The 22,162-nt window shown below is 37.3% G+C and overlaps 1 non-coding gene across 1 annotated transcript; it reads right to left on the bottom strand.

Annotated features, from left to right (window-relative positions):
* Positions 1 to 16,459: 16,459 nt before the first annotated feature.
* LOC113354801 lies at positions 16,460 to 16,542 on the bottom strand. Its single transcript, XR_003362016.1, has one exon. It is a non-coding gene; the product is annotated as a small nucleolar RNA R11/Z151 (small nucleolar RNA).
* Positions 16,543 to 22,162: the final 5,620 nt, after the last annotated feature.

Raw genomic sequence — 22,162 nt, 5'->3', positions numbered from 1 at the left:
TGTATGCTTGATCTAAGTGCTTTTGATGCATCATGCTAGTGATTTACAGTTAATCTTTTTAAATTCTACCCTGGCAAAGAATTAGAGTCAATAAACAAGAGCTATAATTGTCTAAGAATTGATTTTTGGACCACATGGTATGAGGTTTGGTGGAATCCTGAGTCTCAGTAATCTCTCGAAATTGTGACAAACCTTGTGTATATATTTTCTTTATTTTTATTGTTTTCTATTATTAAGTCTGAAATTGAGTCTACACAAGTCCGAGTTGAACGAACTTTATTTACCACTTAAAACTACATCAGTGGGGCCAAGGCAAATGGCGCGGATGGCTTGGAATAGCGGGGCCAAGGGTTTGGCACGGACGGCTTGGCATGGTGGGGCCAAGTCAAGGTGCGGTTGGCTTGGCATGTTGGGGCCAAGGGTTTGGCATGCCATTGGCGCATGGTGCGGCTAGCATGGTTGGGGCCTAGGTAAGGTGCGGTTGGCTTGGCATGGTGGGTCCAAGGGTTTGGCATGCCATTGGCGCATGGTGCGGCTAGCACGGTTAGGGACAAGGTAAGGTGCGGCTGGCTTGGCATGGTGGGGCCAAGGGTTTGGCATGCCATTGGCGCATGGTGCGGCTAGCATGGTTTTCCATTGGCACAGTGGTACGGCTGGCATGGTTGGCATGCCTTGGCGCGGAGATGTGGCTGGCATGGTTTTCCATTGGCATAGTGGTGCGGCAGGCATGGATGGCATGCCTTGGCACGGTAGCATGAGAATTAGGGTTTGGCATAGATGATGTCGGTCAATGTTAAGGGTTCTGCCGTGGAACATGACACATAAAAAAAAGGTACCCTGGTAATTCCTACGTAGGCATGCTGATCGATTCAATAAATGTGCTAATGGTCATAGTGACGTTATGTCAGATGTGCGGCTTTACGAGTTTAACCCTAAGCTAAAAACCACCATCAACACTAGCATAAACACATATCCAGATGTGGATCTTAGCTTATCCGAGCCCATGAAATCGGAATATGAAAAGCATTCAGCTTCCAATTCATTTGATCTCTTGTACACAAGCTAAAAATACTTAGTTCTCTGCAAATATCTAAGCACTTTCTTCACTGCTTTCCAATGCAATTCACCTGGATTGTGTTGGTAACGTCCCAACACAGCAACAACGAAAGAAATGTCTGGACGGGTGAAAATCATGGCATACATCATACTACCAACAGCTAATGGATACTTCTTAGAGTCTACTCGACTCCTTTCCAGATCTGATTTAGGACATTGCAATCGGTTAATAATGTCACCCTTCACAATAGGTGCTTCACCCGGTGCACAATTATGCATTTCAAACCTCTTGAGTATCTTTTTAATGTAGGCTTCTTGAGACAAACCTAACATACCCCTGTTTCTGAATCGATGTATCTTAATACCAAGAACATAAGAAGCTTCTCCCAAGTCTTTCATTTCAAAATTAGATGAAATAAAGTGTCTAGTGTCATGCAACATATGAATATTGTTGCTAGCGAGCAGAATATCATCAATATACAGAATTAGAATGATAAATTTGCTCCCACTAGATTTCATATATATACATCTGTCAACTTCATTCTCAACAAAACCGTAAGACGACACTACTTGATCGAATTTCAGATACCACTGACGGGAGGCTTGCTTTAATCCATATATAGATTTCTTTAAGCAACATACCTTACCTTCTTGACCTTTAGATGTAAAACCTTCTGGCGGTTCCATGTATATCTTTTTATCAAGATCACCATTCAAAAAATCCGTTTTCACATCCATTTGATACAATTCTAGGTTAAAATGGGCCACCATCGCCATGATAGTTCTAAAGGAATCTTTCTTTGAAACTGGAGAGAAAGTTTCTTCATAATCAACCCCTTATTCTTGAGTAAATCCCTTAGCTACAAGCCTAGCTTTGTGCCTTTCGATACTCCCATCAGCATTCTGTTTGATTTTCAAAATCCATTTACAACCAACTGTTGTTGCAACTTCAGGCAGATCTACCAAATATCATACGCCATTGTTGTCCATTGATTGCAATTCTTCATATGTGGCAGGAATCCAAAAATGAGAGTTCTTTCCATTCACTGCTTGTGAATATGTCAATGGTTCTTCCAAATCATCGACGTTTCCATCTGATTCTGCCATAAAGGTACTAAGTTTAACGACGGTTTTTATTGGTCCAGTAGATCTACTAAGAACCATTTCCTCCTTTTCAGCGGCTCTAGATGATTCTGGAATGTCAGCCATTGATTCTTTTCGAACTTCAGTTGCAATCAGGTCAGCTGGATTCTCTTCTTCAAACACAATTTAGCGAGATTCACTCCCACTGATTTGATCATCCTCCGGAAACTTAGCATTATTGGTTTCAGCAATCTCAAAAGGCCTAGAAGGATAATAAAACCTATAGCCTTTTGATTTGTTTGGGTAGCCAACAAAGAAACAACTTGTTGTGCGCGAATCAAGAGATTTTTCAGCAGGATTGAATAGCCTAGCTTCCGCTGCACAACCCAAAACATGAAGATGATTTAGACTAGGTTTTCTACTTGTCCAAAGATCATAAGAAGTCTCAGTAACTTCTTTACTGGGTACACGATTTAGAATGTATACCGTTGTCTTTAAAGCTTCTCCCCAAAAGTATTCAGGTAATACAGAGTTACTTAACATAGTGTGAATCATATATTTGTATGTTATGTTACGTCTTCAGCAACCCCATTTTGTTCCGGTGATCCGGGAGTAGTAAACTGAGGTACAATCATATTCTCGCAGAAATTCAAGAAGTTTTCCATGAGATTCTCCACAGAAATCAGATTTGCCATAATATTCCCCTCCCCTATCTGATCTCAAAACTTTAATTTTCTTCTCAAGTTGGTTTTCAACTTCTGCCTTGTAGGTTTGGAAGAATTCTAGAGCATCTGATCTTTCATGAATAAGATAAGCATACCCGTAACGCGAATAATCATCTATAAATGTGATAAAGTATCTATGTCCACCTCTAGAAGCAACCGTAAAAGGACCACAAATGTCTGTGTGCGAAATCTGAAGTAAGCCTTGACTTCTAATAGTTGTTTTCTTTCTTGATTTAACAAACTTTCCTTTAATACATGCTACACATGTACTGAAATCTGAAAAATCTAGCTGCGGTAGCATATTTTGCCTCACAAGCCTTTGCATTCGATCTTTAGATATGTGCCCTAAACGATGATGCCACAACATAGAAGAATTCTCTGAGTTTAAGCTTCTTTTGACACCCTTAGAAGCATCAACATTCATACAAGCCATTGAATTCACAGATTTAATATCAACATTCATCTTATAAATATTTTCTCCATTCGGCCCAAAACCAACCAGTTTAGAGTTATGAAATATACTAAAACAACCACCACTGATGGAAAAAGTAAATCCCTTAGAGTCGAGTCTACCAACTGATATCAAACATCTTCTTACAGTAGGTACATAAAATACATCAAAAATATCCAAAAAATTCCCATTATCCAGAGGTAGATGCACGTTTCCAATAGCTTTAGTTTCCACTCCTTGAGAATTTGGCATGTATAGACACCGCTCTTCCTTACTTAGATTCCTCTGGCTTGTGAACGCCTGCAAGGAATTAGCAACATGAATGGTTGTTGCGGTGTCTAACCACCAAGTATTTAAAGGAGTACTAACAAGATTAATCTCAAAGCACATCATATGAAAATCAGTACCTTGTTGTTTCTTTTTCATCCAATTCTTATACTTAAAACAGTCCTTCTTCATGTGGCATGTCTTCTTACAGAAATGACACTTAAATGGGAACTTCTTACCATCCTTGTTAACTTCTGGCTCATTGTTTGGTGTTTCCTTTTTATGTTCTTGTGGTTTCTTATTCTTTCTAGATTTATTAAAATCTTTCTTGCTAGGACCAGCAACAGTAAAATGTGCATACTCTTTAGTTTCACGTCGCTGCCTTTCCTCTTCTTGCACACAATGAGCGATCAATTCATTTACATTCCATTTTTTGTCACAAGTGTTATAGTTGACCTTGAAAGTCTCGAACTGCTTAGGAAGTGAATTAACTGCAAGTTGTACTAGAAAATCATCATTTAGATTCATATCCAGACCCCGTAATTTGTATACCAGATCTGCCATTTGAAGGATGTGATCTCGAACACTACCTTCACCATTATACCGCGTTGAAGTCAGGTGACCCATATGAGTACCAATCATAGACTTCACTGAACTCATAAATTGTGAGTGGATAACTTTCATCAGCTCTTTAGCAATATCTTTTATAGGAATTTCACCTCGAATAGCATCAGGAATTGCACCTCGAATGATCATTATGCTCATTCTGTTTTCCCTCTCCCATTTCTGGAAATCTAGCTTTTCATTTCTAGTAGAAGTATCGACAAGCATTTCTGGTTTAGGCTTTCTTAGAGCTATGTCATATTCCAAGTAGCCAAGGACTATATCAAGGTTTGACTTCCATTTGAAGTAATTCGTTCCATTAAGAGGCTCAATACCAGCCAAAAAACCTTAAACTTGTATAGGATTCATTGTAGCTGAAAAATGCATCTATTCCATATGAATGATATATATGTATTGAAACATAAAACATTCTTAAACATCATGATAACAACATGCTGATTTCAGACTTGATACAACCACAACTCCACCTTCGGGTAAACTAGTGATGTACCAAAGTCTAAACAAAAACAAGGCTAATCAGCTTATACATAATACTCAACGGATCCTTTAAACCTTTGGGTCGTAAAGACCTATCATTTACTATGTATAAATAGATTACCTTGCTCTATTACAGATGTGACAAGCATGATTAACCTTTGGGTATCATCATACAAACAACATCTGAAACACAATTTTACATAGTCCTTTCATAACGAAAATATGTAGCTTTTATCTTCTCCCAAAGTATCACTTTGGAGACACATATAAACGATAAAAGTTACATCAAGACTACTACAAGGCTTCAAATAATTCTTTAGATCTGTCTTGTAACATGGTGACAATAAAACACATATCTTACATGATTTGAATCTAAGGATTTCGTATCTAAACTAATATGTGAATTGCTGAAATTTGGTAACAGTCACCATAATATGTGAACCAAGTTCTGTAGAATATGTAATACCTAAGGCTCTGATACCAATGTTAGAATATTAGCTTATAATCATGCTTTGCAATTCCTTATTATTTGTAATCATTATTTATGTGAACATGCTTAATACCTTATGCTGATATGTAGTTTTATGCATGCTTTATGGTTACATATTATACAATTGAAAACACATGACATGAAGTAGATAGGAAGTATAAGTGCATAGCTTAGATTTAGCAAAACAGTAGAAAGAAAAACTTGTAGGTAGACACTTCCAATACTATCTTCTCTTATTCTTTGATGATGGAAGAAATTTCTTTATGAACAAGAGTTAGAATGGAGTCCACCTCATGCTAGGAAAGATATGTGTCATTCAACCTTCCATCAAGAGTTGAAAAATAGCCTCACATAGCATTGTTATAATTAGTATGCCATTCCAAATAGAATAAGAGATACTTATCATTATGTACCCTTAACATACATGATTAGGATTAGTACTAATCCAGCTTATAAGAATAAAAATCATGTTTTGTTGCTAAACCAACATAGAGACTAACAGTTCAGCCCTAGCACTGGGATGTGAAGAAGTTTCGTTTCCCTGAGGTATCTCAACGCGCTGAGATGCTTCATCATATCCCGTTTTTCCTCCATGTCCACCAGAGTCATGAAAGCCTGAGCATGCATCCGAACTCCACATAAATAGGTGGAAGGCATGTCCTGAATAATTTCGCCAGCTTCACGAAATAGAGAATTAATTCTGTCCAATAGCTCCTCATGAGAGTAAAACTAGTTTTCGTCAATCCCAAAGCTTCTCTCCGAAGAGTCAGAGAGTGGGGAACCAGGAGAAAGCAAGAGACGATACCTTCAGGACGATCTGTACGAACGAAGGATTCAAGATCGCCTCTTATATTCAGCAGAGCGATGAAATCCGAGAAAGGAAAACTTTCTATTAGTCGTGAATTAAGGCGTGATATCGTCTGGAAAATATATTTGTCTATGCGAGTCAATTAGGGTTTGATAAAAAAAAAGTAGAAATACGTGTTTGGAACACGCTAGCCTGCGTTATCGCTTCTGCTCTACTGCCAGCCCCGTAACTTGGAAGCGAAAACGGCAATATAACATGAGGAGGAGAGCAAACACCTTTCATATGGACGTGATACTTTGGGATATGAATAAGTAAGGATTTACTATCTGAGCCACGCATGGAAAGAGGCAACCGGGCCTGCAAGCGACGCCAACAGTCCGCGCCACGCAAAGCCAACATCCCGCGCCATGCCAAGCTAGCATTATGCCAAGCCAGCGCTCATCCCAAGCCAATCCAACGCTAACGGCTCCATTCCAAGCCGACCAACGCCAGCGACTTCGTTTTAAGCCACACCATCCCAACGGATTGCCAAGCCAAACCAGCAACGCCAACAACTCCGCGTTCCCCAGCCTAGCCAAGCTGACGCCAACTGTTCGCATCCCGGACAGCAACCACCACTACCACTCCGTGGCCTAGCTAGCAGCACCACGAGCAGAATCTACGCAAAGCCACCAACACAAGAATCACGAATTCTCCTTACCTCTCAAAAAGGTTAGACGGATCTTCCTGACCATCTTTTCATGACTTGCCATTTCGATTTTGTCCTTGTATGTCACCATCTTATACTTACCTCGCAACAATGCCCCTGTTTCGAGCTATGCAGGGAACTTAATTTTGATGGTGGTTTTTAGCTTAGGGTTAAAATCGTAAAACCTTAGTCAGACAGTGACGTCACACTTGAGTAATAATGTCGCCACTAGCATATTTATTGAACCATTCAACATGTCTGCGTAAAATTACCGGGGTACCTTTTTTTATATGCCATGTTCCACGGCAGAGCCTCGGTACTGACTGGCATCATCTCTGCACATGCCAGCCACGCATGCTAGCCCGTGCCAATCACGCGTGCCACATATTTTAAACTAGGGTTTCGACACGCTAAACCCTAATATCCATATCTCTGCGCCAAAGGAATGCCACCCGCACCACCGTGCCAATGGCATGCCATGCCAGCGACATCTCCGCGCCAAAGGCATGCTAGCCGCACCACCGTTCCAATGGCATGCCATGCCAGCCACATCTCCGCGCCAAAGGCATACCAACTATGCCAGCCGCACCACCGTGGAAACTTTTGGCCCAATGCCAAGCCCTAATTTTGGTCGCGCCTAAACTATGCCAAAACCCTAATTTTGGCCGCGCCTAAAACTATGCTAAAATCCTAGCTTGGTCGCGCCTAAACCACGCCAAAGCCATGCCAGACATGCGTCCATGCCGCTGGCTACCAAACGAAGGGTTGCAACAATCAACGGCCACCCTTCCTTCTGAGATGCAAATCTCAGTCGTCCAAATTCGCCACCAAACGCGTGGAAACTTTTGTCCCAATGCCAAGCCCTAATTTTGGCCACGCCTAAACTATGCCAAAACCCTAATTTTGGCCGCGCCTAAAACTATGCCAAAATCCTAGCTTGGCCGCGCCTAAACCACGCCAAAGCCATGATGGCCATGCCTCCATGTCGTTGGATGTCAAACGAAGGGTTGCGACAATCAACAGCCACCCTTCCTTCTGAGATGCAAATCTCAGCCGTCCAAGTTCGCCACCCAACGCGTGGCAACTTTTGGCCCAATGCCAAGCCCTAATTTTGGCCGCGCCTAAACTATGTTAAAACCCTAATTTTGACCGCGCCTAAAACTATGCCAAAATCCTAGCTTGGTCGCACCTAAACCATACCAAAGCCACGCTAGCCATGCCTTCATGTCGTTGGCTGCCAAACGGAGGGTTGCAACAATCAACGGCTACCCTTCCCTCTGAGATGCAAATCTCAGCCGTACAAAATTGCCACCAAACGACTTGTGGTAATCTCTTGGATACGGTGCCAACTCTTGGCCACGGTGCCAAAACCCTAATTTGGCCACAATGCCAAAGCCATGCAGGCCATGCCTCCATCCGGTGGCTGCCAAACGGAGGGTTGCAACAATCAACGGCTACCTTTCCCTCTGAGATGAAAATCTCACCCGTACAAACTTGCCACCAAACGACTTGTGGCAATATCTTGTCTATGGTGCCAACTCTTGGCCACGGTGCCAAAACCCTAATTTGGCCACGCCAAAGCCATGCCTTCCATGCCTCCATGCCGCTGGCTGCCAAACGGAAGGTTGCAACAATCAACGACTATCCTTCCTTCTGAGATGCAAATCTCATCCATACAAGCTCTCCACTAAAACAAACGACTTGTGGCAACCTTTGGCTACGCTTCCAACTCTTTGGCCACATTGCACACTTAGCTATGCCAATTCTATGGTCATGGCACCAAACCCTAATTAGCCACGCCAAGAGCATGCGCAAGCCATGCCAGCACCGTGGCCACGCCACTGGCTACCAACGGAAGGTAACCATAATCAACGGCTAACCTTCCTCTCAATATGCAAAATCTCGACCGTCGAAGGTCACCACCGAGCCGGCAAGCCTCCCAAACTCAACTTTCCAAACAATAGCAACATGTTACACAAAACACTCGAGACATCAAAACATGTCACAAACTGGGGGATGCTCATCAGGGTATTGGTCTGGCGGTTTACAACGAACGGCGTACAGTACTCCCGTTACAAGAAAGTGTCATAAGAGTGAGGCGGTTAGTAAATACAAGAAGTAATGGTGAAACATTTCCTTCATCATGGAAACATCAATTCCAGGCGTTACCCGTTACCACTTTCTTCCATTTACTCAACCGTGTCCACTTCTTAGGAGACCAGGGTACGTTTTCTTGTGACTTGTATAAATAGGTCTCACCTATTTCCACCAAAGAACAAGTTTTGGTCAGTAGAATACAACACTCAAAAATCACTTGTTAGCTTTCCACTTTCTGATACAAGTCGTCAAACAACTGCTCTTCCCGAATCAACTATTCTGGTTTCAACACTCTCTTCGCTTCCCTCCCTAGACCAACCCTTATCCTTCACTTTGTGACCGAAGCAAGTCTGGAACGTCCATTTCTTGGTTTAGGACGGATTTGTACAGATTGATATCTCGAATCAAAGTACTCCCTTGCAGTACATTTTTTAGGGTTTAGACTCGTTTCTCACCCACACACTCGAAATTACCGAAATCGCCAGAAACTGTTTTCACCCTCAAACACTAACCTAGTACTTGTCTTGTTTAAAATTGAAAGGTCTAAGTTTATGGATAATTAGAACCTGATGAGAAAAATAGAGCTATCTTTATTTTGTTCTTATCGAATTAAGTGATTGTTTTTGTACAATTGGTTTAGCAAAGGGACTAAAGTGCTTAGTTGATTTTTGTTTTGCTAAACTAAATTAAAAAAATTGTTCCGGACAATTGTTTCCTTGGTAACATATCAATATAAAACTACTTGTAGTTTCGGTTTTGATATTGGTTATCAGAACATGATGTGTGGAACCCTCGTGCATAACTCTACAGGTTGCAAGTCTATTTTGAGATTTGTAAGATTCTTTTCGTGTTGTCCTTTAATTTTTTCTTTTCTTTGTCATTTTGTGACAAAAAGGGGGAGAAATATATGGAGTAAACAAGTGATACTGGCATTGATTTTATATTGATTGGTATCGCTAAGGAAAAGAACATTGGTGCTTAAACGTTTTATCTAAACAAAAGAGTGAAAGCATAGACTAAAGGGGAGTACATGTCATATGAATTGGTATAACAAAGACATGCGGATTGAATATCTACCTATATTCCTTAGGGGGAGTATTAGCTTTGTTATTATAATGTCAACAGCAGCATTTTCAAGGATTGAATGTAAGCAGTTTACTGTGCTGTTGAATTCGGGAATCAAGCGTATGTGTAATGAATTCTCGTAATTTGTTTACCCATATGATGTAAGAGTTTTGTCACTAAAATTGACAAAGGGGGAGATTGTTAGAGCATTGCTCGGTTGAACCCACCAAGCGTTGGTATGTCAAGTTTAGTTATCATATTTTAGTAAATCAAAACTCATGTTAAGAGTCGCTTGATTATGTACTAGAGTCAACTTCGTATAGGTTAGCTTGAAAGTATTAGGATATGATACATTACAAGTATTGCGAAGACTTGAAGATGTGAAGAAGAAAGGAGATACAACGACAACAATCATCCTTCCAATTGAGGTTAGTGATATTTGACTTGAATTGTTTCATTCCCTAACGTATCTTTCAAGTCGTGCATATTGAAAACAAAACTGCGAAGCATATTTGAACTCTGGATAGACATGTTATTAAGGAATACAATACGACGTTTATTGCTTAACCATTAAACTTGTAGATAAGACATCGCCATAATCATTTGAATGCTATTGTGATTATGTATGGGTATGAGGTGAGGATTTTATCCTATGGAACAATGTTTTACATGTGTTCTAAGGTAGTAAGTTCATAAAATTATTTGTGAATCGAAAAGGAAATCGCCAGGCGTTATTGGTTTTGTTATTCATTGCATATCTTATGAACAACCAATATGTGTGATTGAGTATAACCGTTCACGACTTGTTTGTATTCTTGGTATAACTATTCACAAAGGCCTGACTTATATATCGGTATGACTTTTATTAGTGAAACCGATCTTAAGTAATCACCTGAGATGGTATGGTCGGGTTTGTGATTTATGTCTGACCAAATATGGGAAAGGGTAACCGATCCTAGTAAGAGGTGCAATACATCACAAAGGGGAACAGATCCTTGTATGAGGTGCAACAAGGCTTATAGCAGAAAGGGGAACCGATCCTACGGACTTGTGTAACACGTTTTTAGGCAAAGGGGAACCGATCCTATGGACATGTGCAACACATATAAGTTAGATACCATATATATGTGGGGAACCGATCCTAGTACCTAGTCAGCCGAATTTTGGAAAGCTAGTGTGACTATGCACAGTACTCACATGGAAGGTAGAACCGAAACTTGTTTTGGTAGAACCGTTAAACCCATGATTGTGATTGAATGTAATTTGATCAATCTCATAGTTCTTAAAAGTCACATGAACCAATTCTAAACTTGTTTGGAAGTGTGGCAAATCGGTTTCAAGGTTGTAAGTGTGAAAGAAAACTTACAAAGTAAGGATGTCGACATACTTTGAACACGTGATGTGAATGTTTATTTCTTTAATTGTTCAAAGTTATTCCTTAATAGCTAAGGGAAGATAATCCCAGGATCGAAACATAAATAAGTTAAGAATCTTTTAATTAAGGTTATTAATTTCAATTTGTAGGAAAATAAGAATTAGTAATGTGCATTTACTAATTAGAGACTTTTCCAAGAGATTTCGATCATTATTTTTGGACAGAGCATTTCCAGAAATTATGGAAACCGAATTTGTGCTTTAATGAATATCTTGAGAATATTTTCGGTTTTGGAAATTCCTTGGTGTCCAAACTTCCTAGTCTATAAATACTGAAGTTTGCATTTCTAGCAAGCTAATCCTTCGTAATAACAAGCTTCCTCTTTGTTGTGTTGTTACCTATGAAGCACAAATACTTTAAAATTGGTGACGTATCTGTATCGGCGCCGTATCAGTATCAGATACCTGGGGATACGTATCAGATACTCCATTTAAAGTGTCACCTTTTTTTAATTACAAAATGGGTAGGGGATACTCTGGGATACCTCTCAGATACTCTATGAGAGGATACTTCCTACAATCTAACATTTATTTTATAAAAATCTATATATTTATAAATTTATACATAAAATCTAAATATTTATAATTATTTGTACTCATGAATATATCAGATAATTATATTTAAACCTAATAACTTGTTGACTATAAATAAAAAAGACTTGGTATTTATTTTTATGGTGCTTTTAAAAAAAACGGTGTTAAAAAAATCTAGCTTTAAGGCTTATTGGGAAGTCATGTTCTTCATGTTGTTTAGAGAGAAATCCGAGTACATATGATTTTATCCATCCAATTAACATAAGTAAGACTGAAACCCAAAATGCTGAAATTTAATGGTTGCGCACTTTAATTTTGTTATTTTATGATTTTTTAGTATAATGAATTAATTTTATATTAAATATTTTTTAATAAATACACGTATCCCACCGTATACCGTATCCCCATTTTATGAAAATTGACGAATCCCCGTATAAGTGTCACCGCATCGGTATCCCCGTATCAGTATCGGTGCATCATAGGTTGTTACTGGTGAATCCTCCTATTCGGAGAGGAGAGTAACCTAATTAGGCGAAATCTCTTACGGTCGCTCAGTTTAAAGTCTTCTTTGGATTGAGAAGCTCTAGCGTGTACCGTTAATGGGAAACTGGATGATTGCGGTTAATCTTTTGTTTTCATTGATTTGATTGACTAACGGTGGTTGAACTTTGATTGCACCTAGTTTGTTTATGCTTGAGAATCTTCTCTTCTGATATAAGATTCACTCAAACTAGTTCTGAGTTTCGACAGGGATCTTTAGATTGTTGTTAGTTCTAAAGACGATCTTGTGATAATCCATTGTTAACAGACTCTGTTCTATGCGTGATTGATCACAAGAGATTCAACTGATTGTGTGCAGGTTATTATTGAAGATCTAAGAAAATTTGAAGACGAAGAAGATATTGAAGATTTATGATTTGTGGGTTCATAATCTTTGGTGTGCACAATACTTGTTTCGGTAAAAGAGGATCCAATTAATAATCAGTTTATCCTCGTGATAGATTGGATTGATTAATTGAGTAGATCGGCATCAACACAATTCTTTGTATTAATAGTGTTGTTGGCTTAATCTTAAACGATTACTTCGGTAATTGAACATAAGATAGACCTAAGGACCTGACGAATGAGTTTATGTTAAGATAAATAGAAGAGCCTTTGTCCGACTCATATCACTTGGTCGAATAGAGTTGATACCAAAAAGATTTGTTGTTCCTTTACTGTTTGGAATACGAACCAAAGGAATTGTTCCAATTACATGACTTATTCATATGTCGGAGGCGTGGGAATACAGATAGAACTAGGTGAACTATAGGTTTAGTTGCTTGGTCTCAACTATACTAAGTTAGGTGTAATTTTGTGTAGTGGCTTAATCCTGAGAGTATTCAATTTTGGACAAGGTCCCGGGGTTTGTCTGCCTTTGTGGTTTCACAAAACTGTGTCATTTACTTTATATTTCCGCATTATAATTGTTTTATTATAATTAAAGTAAATTACACATACATTAATTCCTATTTACTTGATAAGTGAATCCTATTGTGTTTGGTTAAATCCGAACCTTTTTATCAAGTAACATACTTCGTTGTTGTATTGTCTCGATCTCGTATCCATAGACGATCACACGAAGTGTGAACCGATTAGTTGTACTGTCTCGAATCAGTCCATAGACAATCACTTTCGGAGAAAGGACTTATAGGTAGGAAAAGTTTTAGCTTGAGGTATATTTGGATACCCTCGCCTTTTCAGTTTCCAATAGGAGCAATGGAGTAGGTGCGATAAATTTTCTCAATCAAACAAGGAAAGCCTAACTTCTTGTTGGAAGACGTCATCGAAACCATTTGAAGAATGACGAATCCACAAATGTCGAGACTTTGAGTACCCAATTCAGGGAAATAGACCAACTCCGCAAACTCACGACTCCACCAAGAATTCTCAATTGTGGAGGGACAAAGATTAGATACGCCAAGTTTTTCAAAGGACATCAAGGAAAAACTAAGATAATTAGTAGGAAATTTTCTATTGATCCAATCAACACTTTTACCACAAAGACCATTAGAAACTCTTTCATTGGATGGTCTTTGTTCCCTTGGTCTAGGAAGGTGAAAATTACCGAAAGAAATTTTGGTAATTCTTGAAATAAACTCTCTATTAACAAGAATCCTTTCTCTATTTATCATGGTCTTGAATTCCATGTCAACAAGATCAACATCATGGATGTTAGCACAAAAAATTCTTGTTAGAGTGTCAAAACCTTCACCAAGACCATTAAAGATGTTTCCAAGCTTAAATTTTCGAAGCAAACCAAATCTTCTTTATGACCACTAACCATATCTAATCTCTTTTATAGAATGAACTCACTAGAAGAAATTCTTTCAAATATCTCACTACTAGAATCATTGATAAATCTAATTCTAATAGAATCTTGATTTTGAGGCATAGTCATGCTAAAAGATGATGAATCCAAGTTTTTTGACACCTTCTTGAAAACTTGAAATTTTCCATGAGATCTAAAAATTGAGATTACAAGAAGAAGGAAAAAAAACTTACTTGGTATGCTCCTTGAAGATGGGGAAAATCCTTAGTCTCTTTTGAATCTCCAAAGAAATTTTAATGGAGATAATACATGAATCCTAGAATAGTTCACGTACACGGACTAGAGAGGGAAGAAAAAGGGTACGCGTATCATACTTCTTATATACTCAATAATAGGCTTGGACCCGTTCATTAACCGCGACCAGCAAGAGGAAGACAGGATTTCTTAAAGCATTCAACAACCAAGGTTCGCACACTGAAAGGATCAGTACTGTGCAGTAAAGGGAAAGTAAGAAGAACTTCATCACCTTGATTAACCTTGGACAGAGAGAATAAAAAATACAAAAAAAAATAAATTAACCCAAGCACAAAAAAATATCCCAACCATTACTTGCCCCATCTCAAATTATATACACATGGGGTAGAGACAAACTTGTTACCAAGAGGTGACATGTGCAGAGAGGTTCTCATGCAACATTTCCAGCTGATATTTGTGATATGTACCAGAAGTATAATCATAGTAATGATGATACTCAGGGTTAATAGAATTTTTTTGGAGGGAAAATTAGGTTAAGGCCCCACCCATGGATAACCCATAATATGAGGCCCTTAATTAAAAGAAGTTTAAATCTAGGCCCGGAGTTATTAAAAGACATCCATACTCTTTTATATATTGTCAAGCCCATAATTAAATAAAATTTAAATTTAGGCACAAAATTATTAAAATATAGTCAATCACCTCCGGCCACCGCCAACCACCTCCGACCACCAGCGCCACCAACCACCTCCGACCACCACCGTCAAATCACCTCCGACCACCACCATAAACCACCTCCGACCACCACCACCAACCGCTGCCTCCAGCGGCGGCCACCACCATCGATACTATATGGATGTGTAATCTGAAGTTACACATGCAACGACCATGTGTATCCAGAAGTTACACATGGGTATGGCATGCAAAGGTTTCACATGCGTACGACACATGTAAGCAAAAGTTACACATGCATATGACATGTGTAAGTAGAGGTTACACATCCATATGGCATGTGTAATGAGAAGTTACACATAAAAATATAGACATCAAAAAGAAAACATAAAAAAATACATGTATTACTTTCAGATTTGTTTACAATAATTTCTTAGCATGTGTAACTTTTGTTTACAATAAAACATAAAAATGAACAGTACATACAACAACGTATAGTTTCACTTGAATCTGACTAGTGTAGCTAGCAGTTACACATGCAAATGACTAGTGTCTAATGAAATGCCGTGTCTGGATTAGCATATGTACCATTGCAACAATATCGATCTTCATGAAATGCTTCAGAATCAATTTTACAAGCTACATTTAGCGTTGATGAATCTGATAGAGCATCTTTTGTTCAGTTGGATACATTCTGTTGACATCAACAAGGCATCGAGTAGTATTGCAATTACCAGTACCAACATACCCACCTTTAGAAACCACTAACATCTGAAGGTTGTAACCATTACAATAAACATACCTATACCACCTTCTCAGTCTCTTCAATTAATTAGTGTAACTAGGAGTTACATATGTGTCTGACTGGTACAAATGAGAGTTACACGTTCCTAACCTTTATATTCCATCAATTAGCATGTGTAACTAGAAACTACACATCTTATTAGCATATGTAACTGGTAGCTACACATCTAATTAGCATGTGTAATTACTAGTTACACATGCATCTAACTTATGTAATTAAGAGTTACACATGTACAAATGGGTGAAATACCAATGGAGGAAATCTGGATAATACAATTGGCAATTGTTAGTTGTTACCTATTAAGAGCATAATCAACGCCTGCAATATCCGCTCCATCGAAGCTCAATCCGTTGGGTCCATAAACTGCAGCTTCATCTCTCTCTGAATTCGTTGGGTCCATAAACTACAACTTCAGCTATCTCTGAATTTGCTGGGTCCATAACCTGCAGCTTTAGCTATAGAAAATTTCACATATAGAAAACTCTATTACAAAGCACACAAAACAACACAAACAATAGTCAATAAGATATAGAGTAAACTCTATTAAAATCCACTAAATATTTGGGAGGAGATCATTTTTAAAATAAATTAAAGAAATAGTCAGTAAGAATATATTTAGTCTTCAGTGTATGTAATAATCAAATCAGTGATAAATCTTACTGAAATACGCTAAGATATAGAGTTTTATTATCATTAGCCAGTTTAATATGATTTATTGACATAGCGCATACTACTGAGAAATGATGATAGAGTTAATCCATAAGTACAGGTCTAGCTAAGGGTTCAGTGCACGCTGGAAGGCAAATACACAATATGAATACTGAAAAGCAAAAAATTGTGAGTTATTATGTATAACGTACCATATCCAGAGTGAAAACCCCTCAATCTGGCATTTGTCATTCTTCGTGCATGATATCGAGAGTGAATTTGGTTTGGTTTGCAGCTGATGAATTCATCTTTAACCAACTTCCTAATGTGTTTCCCTGCACAAGACAACACAAAACTAGTAAATTCAACCAAAAATAAGCATAACGTAGATACAAACCAGTAGATCTAGCATGTGCAACTAGCAGTTACACATTCGATTAGCATATACACATGCTAACTTGCATATACACATGCTAATTGAATGTGTAACTTATAGTTACACATGCATCTGATTGTGTAACTAGGAGTTACATATGCATCATATACCAAAATGATGTTCAGCTATTATCAATGTAGCAAAGCTTGCAATTCATTGTACGCGGCTATACCTCGTTCATAATAATGAACCTATATAAGTAATCTTGGGGAAAAAATTGGTTACCATCAAAAAGTTCAGGTACCAGGGCAGAAGACCATCGAATCCATCTGAGATGAAGACACATATGACGTATAACTTCAAGTTGGAATTGTTATCATTGTAGTAACTCCCATACAGATCATGAGGAGCCTTTGGAGGAACAAAAAGAACAGCCTTGAACTCAACATCACCTTCAGCTGTGAAATGACTCCAATACATCGTCTTGTCCTCACTAAATTAACATGTGTCACTGGAAGTTACACATCTAAATAGGAGTTACACATTCATATTGGTATGTGTACCCAATAGTTACATATACATATTTGCATCTAAAAGATGAAACATACAGTGGCTTATTCATTTGTACATTCATAAAGAAAAAAACTAAATCAAAAGACAAATAAGATCTAAACTATGACACTCATAACAAGAACAACATGTAAAAAAAAATGTAAAATGACAACAATGTTTGCAACACAAAAAAAAAAGAGAGCAAAAGCATTTAACCGCCACCAGAAGTCTCAACAAACCAAAACCTGATAGTATGCATGATCAGACCACAAATCATTTCAATTCAATCACTAAAACCAGAAAATACACATTCAATCAGTATGTGTAAGTAAAAGTTACACATCTAATTACCATGTGTAACCAGAAATTACACATCTAGTTACACATCTAATTATCCATTAGATGATCTGGTAGTTTCCTAAATGTATGATCCATTAGACAAACATCACTGGTGTTAACCTCCATGAATCCAATTAAAGTATTTTTTTACTTTTCAATGAAAATTAAGAATCAAAACAAGAAATTGCAAGGAACAATCACTGTGAAACTCATAAAACAAACACAACGATGAAGACAAAATTTTAAGAGAAATCAATACCCGAAAGCTTTCTCCTCTTTACCTGCAATATTTCTTTCTCCTCTTTACCTAATTGCAATCATTAGTTAAACTATTTAGCTTGTGTAACTAGAAGTTACACATCTAATTATCCATTAGATGATCTGTTAGTTTCTAAATGTATGATCCATTAGACAAACATCACTGGTGTCAACCTCCATGAATCCAATTAAAGTATTTTTTTTTTACTTTTCAATGAAAATTAAGAATCAAAACAAGAAATCGCAAGGAACAATCACTGTGAAACTCATAAAACAAACACGACGATGAAGACAAATTGTAAGAGAAATCAATACCCGAAAGCTTTCTCCTCTTTACCTGCAACATTGTTTTCTCCTCTTTACCTAACTTCAATCATTAATTAAAAAACTCAGCTGCAACTTTCTTATCTTTACCTGCAACATTGTTTCCAATCCACAATAGCACCACCAGGTCTCCATCTATAACTCACACAAACATAGGCATTCACATCCAATGCTAGCCTGCATTTACACCTCAGTCACCAACACATTTCCACTCTTTTCTTCTGTGAATTCCATCAACATTACACCTCCTTGTTTCAGCTCCAACAATTTAGTTCAAAAATAACCCTGCAATTTCAGTTCCAAAACCATATAATTAGCATAGGTAACTAGTTCAGGCATATATGCTAATAGGCTAAATTACATATTCATTTCAGATTTACTCAAACTTTTACACATATAATTAGCATATGTAACTAGCATTTACACATTCAATTAGCATGTGTAACTCGCAGTTACACATCCAATTGGCATGTGTAACTAGTAGTTACATATGCAATTATCTTGAGAAATCACATGACTACTTCTTACCATGACCAGAACCATATACAACATCGAAACTGTACATACAATAGTTCATAAAAACAATAACCACAAGGAAATAACACAGATCACATTCCATATAACTTGTTTCAATTTCAAATTAAATTGTTAACTTCTCCATTACCTCCGGTCACTGTTCTGCACAAATAAATAAATAAAATCGAACTATCAAAACCTAAAAATCAATTCAGAAATTAGAACAAAGAAAAGAAAGAATCACACCGGATATTCTCTATTAACTATCGAAATTGAAAGTTCCAATCAAAGGAACAACTGATGGAGAACATTTATGAGTTCAAACCATATCGAATTTTGATGTATAAGAAAGTAAAATCTACGGGTAACGGAAATTAAGATGCTTTGAGTTCAAAAATAAATTTGGATTTTCAACAGGAAATACAGATTAAAAGTTAGATCGAATTTCAAACCGAAACCCTAGAAAATTTGTTGATGAAATTTTTCAAAAATTTCAATCTCAAAAGAAAGATCAAGATGAAATACTTACAGACCTATGTTCTAATCATGTTTTGAATAAGGATTTCTAGATGAAATCATATTGATTAGGTTTTCAAAACACACCGGAAATACTTTTTATGAAATTAATCGATTTGGAAATCAACAAATTAACAGTTTTAATCAAATAAAACGATTAGGAACATTAAACTTATCTTTCTGATCGTGATTTGATGATTAAATCCTCATTTCCAGACTTTGATGGAGGTTTTCATAAGGTTTTATTCATCGATTATGCAGTGAAGCATCAAGAACAAGTGACGTTGTTATTTTGTTTAGGAATTTTCCAATACTCAGATCGATTCTCTTCTTCAGAAACTAAAAATCAACCTCTAAAATTATTTTCGCAAAGACGAGAGAGAAAAGATATTGGAAAAGAGAGAGAAAGAGAATGTAGAAATGAAAATATATTCTGTTTTTACTCTTGTATATATACAAAAGGATAGTTTTGTCAATAGCAAAAAAAGAAAAAAAAAAATTATGGGCCAGATCTGAAGAAAAATTGATCTTTTGGGCCTAGCAATATCATTTTATGAAAGTATGGAGTTGACAATGTATGATCCATTTAGTGGGGCTTCTATATATTGAACCCGTATAGTAGGGGGGTTCTAGTATTTTTCACTTTTTTGAATCCCAGAAAAAGAGTTTTTCCGACAATTAGAACCTACACCGAACTCACCAGACATCTTTTTGTCAATTTTACACGAGTTGGTAGTAGGCTTAGTTCGCACATCATGAATACATAATTTGACAGGTACAGAACTTTTATCAGAACGATTATTATTCTTAATCGAAATAAATTTTTCTAAGAATTTAAAAACGTTTTCAAAAGCTCTAAATAGATCTTTATCAATTGATCCATCATGATAGTATTCCTTAAAAAATTTAAGAGTTAATCTAGTGAGATTCCATATCTTTGAGCGTTGACCACATTTTCTCAAATATCCTTTCTTAGAAGAACTTTTAATTTTTCATTTAGACCGTTTCTCATCATCTAAGTTTTCCAAAGTCTTAGATGGAGCGAGATTATCATGAGAAACCAGAGGTCTAGTGGATAATAAGCTCTAAACAATCTTTAAGGAGTTCTGGAATGCGTTACATATGCCAAGAGCAAGTTTCCCAAAAAAAATTCCCATGGGGACAGACTTTAGGGATTAGTCAAACACAAACTTATTAGATTTACAGTGTTTGCCGACTCTGATACCAATTGAAAGAGCGGGGATCTAACAACCACACCCAATATTTGGCTCAGCAATCTGTATGGACAAACTCCAATACAATTCCAAGAGAATCAACTAGACAGTTAGACTCAATCAATGGAAATTTATCCAAGAGTTGTATCTCTGTTTCACAATGTAATCAGCAAATCAAATAGATAGAATCCGTGAGCCTGATTATTATGTGAAACAACTTGAACGGTACCAAAGACCAATGTTCAAGTGTCAATCAATATAATCAACAACCAAAAGTTGGATTCTCTAATTGATTAAACTACGCACAACCTGTGATATTTCTATTATATAACAAAATATAATGTGAAAAAGAAATAAAACAGACACCAGAAATTTTGTTAACGAAGAAACCGCAAATGCAGAAAAACCCCGGGACCTAGTCCAGATTTTAACACCACACTGTATTAAGCCGCTACAGACACTAGCCTACTCCAAGTTAACTTCGGACTGGAATGTAGTGGGGACCTAATCAATCTCACATTGATCAAGGTACAGTTGCGCTTCTTACGTCTCTGAATCCCAGCAGGACTCTACCCACTTGATTCCCTTAGCTGATCTCACCTACAACTAAGAGTTGCTACGACCCAAAGTCGAAGACTTGATAAACAAATCCGTATAACACAAAAAAGTCTATTGTATAAATAAATCTGTCTCCCACAAATAAACCTATGAGTTCTGTTCCTTCTTTTGATAAATCAAGGTGAACATGAACCAGTTGATATACCGGACTTATATTCCCGAAGAACAGCCTAGAAATATCAATCACCTCACAATAATCTTAATCGTATGATAGAGAAACAAGATATTGTGGAATCATAAACGATGAGACGAAGATGTTTGTGATTACTTGTTATCTTACCTATCGGAGAATAAATCTCGATCCAATCTTAGAGAAGATAGTACTCAATCATGATAGAAGATGCAAGATCAGATCACGCAACTACAGAGGAAATAGTTGGGTCTGGCTTCACAATTCCAATGAAGTCTTTAAGTCGTTAACCTACAGGGTTTCGTGAAAAGCCTAAGGTTAAAAGAGAATCGACTGTGGTCGCAACTAGCATCACATAGGAGGTGTGGGGATTAGGTTTCCCAGTTGCTAGAGTTTTCCTTTATGTAGTCTCCAAATCAGGATTTGCCATCAATGTTACCTTGGTAACAAAGCATTCAATATTCACCTTTAGATGAAAACCTGATTAGACTCAAGCTAATATCTTTCAACCGTTAGATCGAACTTAGCTTGTTACACACAAATGAAATGTACTTTCATTTAGATATGAGTAACCATACCTAAACGTGTACACCTTGTTGGCTCAACAATAGTTAACCGAAGTTATCCATATGAACACTTTCATATCAACCTTATTCATCTTAACCATAACTAGTTCAAATGACTCAAATGAAACTAGTTATAGCGTTGTTCGATTGTTTATATTCTCATAGAAATGTACAAGATACAATTGAAGCAAAATCGATTTTGATTCACTCGAATCAAATCATGGACATTAAAAAAGATTGCATTCCTTATTATATATTTGTAT

Source organism: Papaver somniferum, chromosome 2 (assembly GCF_003573695.1).
Source record: "Papaver somniferum cultivar HN1 chromosome 2, ASM357369v1, whole genome shotgun sequence".
Lineage (NCBI taxonomy): Eukaryota > Viridiplantae > Streptophyta > Magnoliopsida > Ranunculales > Papaveraceae > Papaver > Papaver somniferum.
Note: the sequence above shows the minus strand (reverse complement) of the source record. Positions and strands in the feature narration are given on the sequence as shown.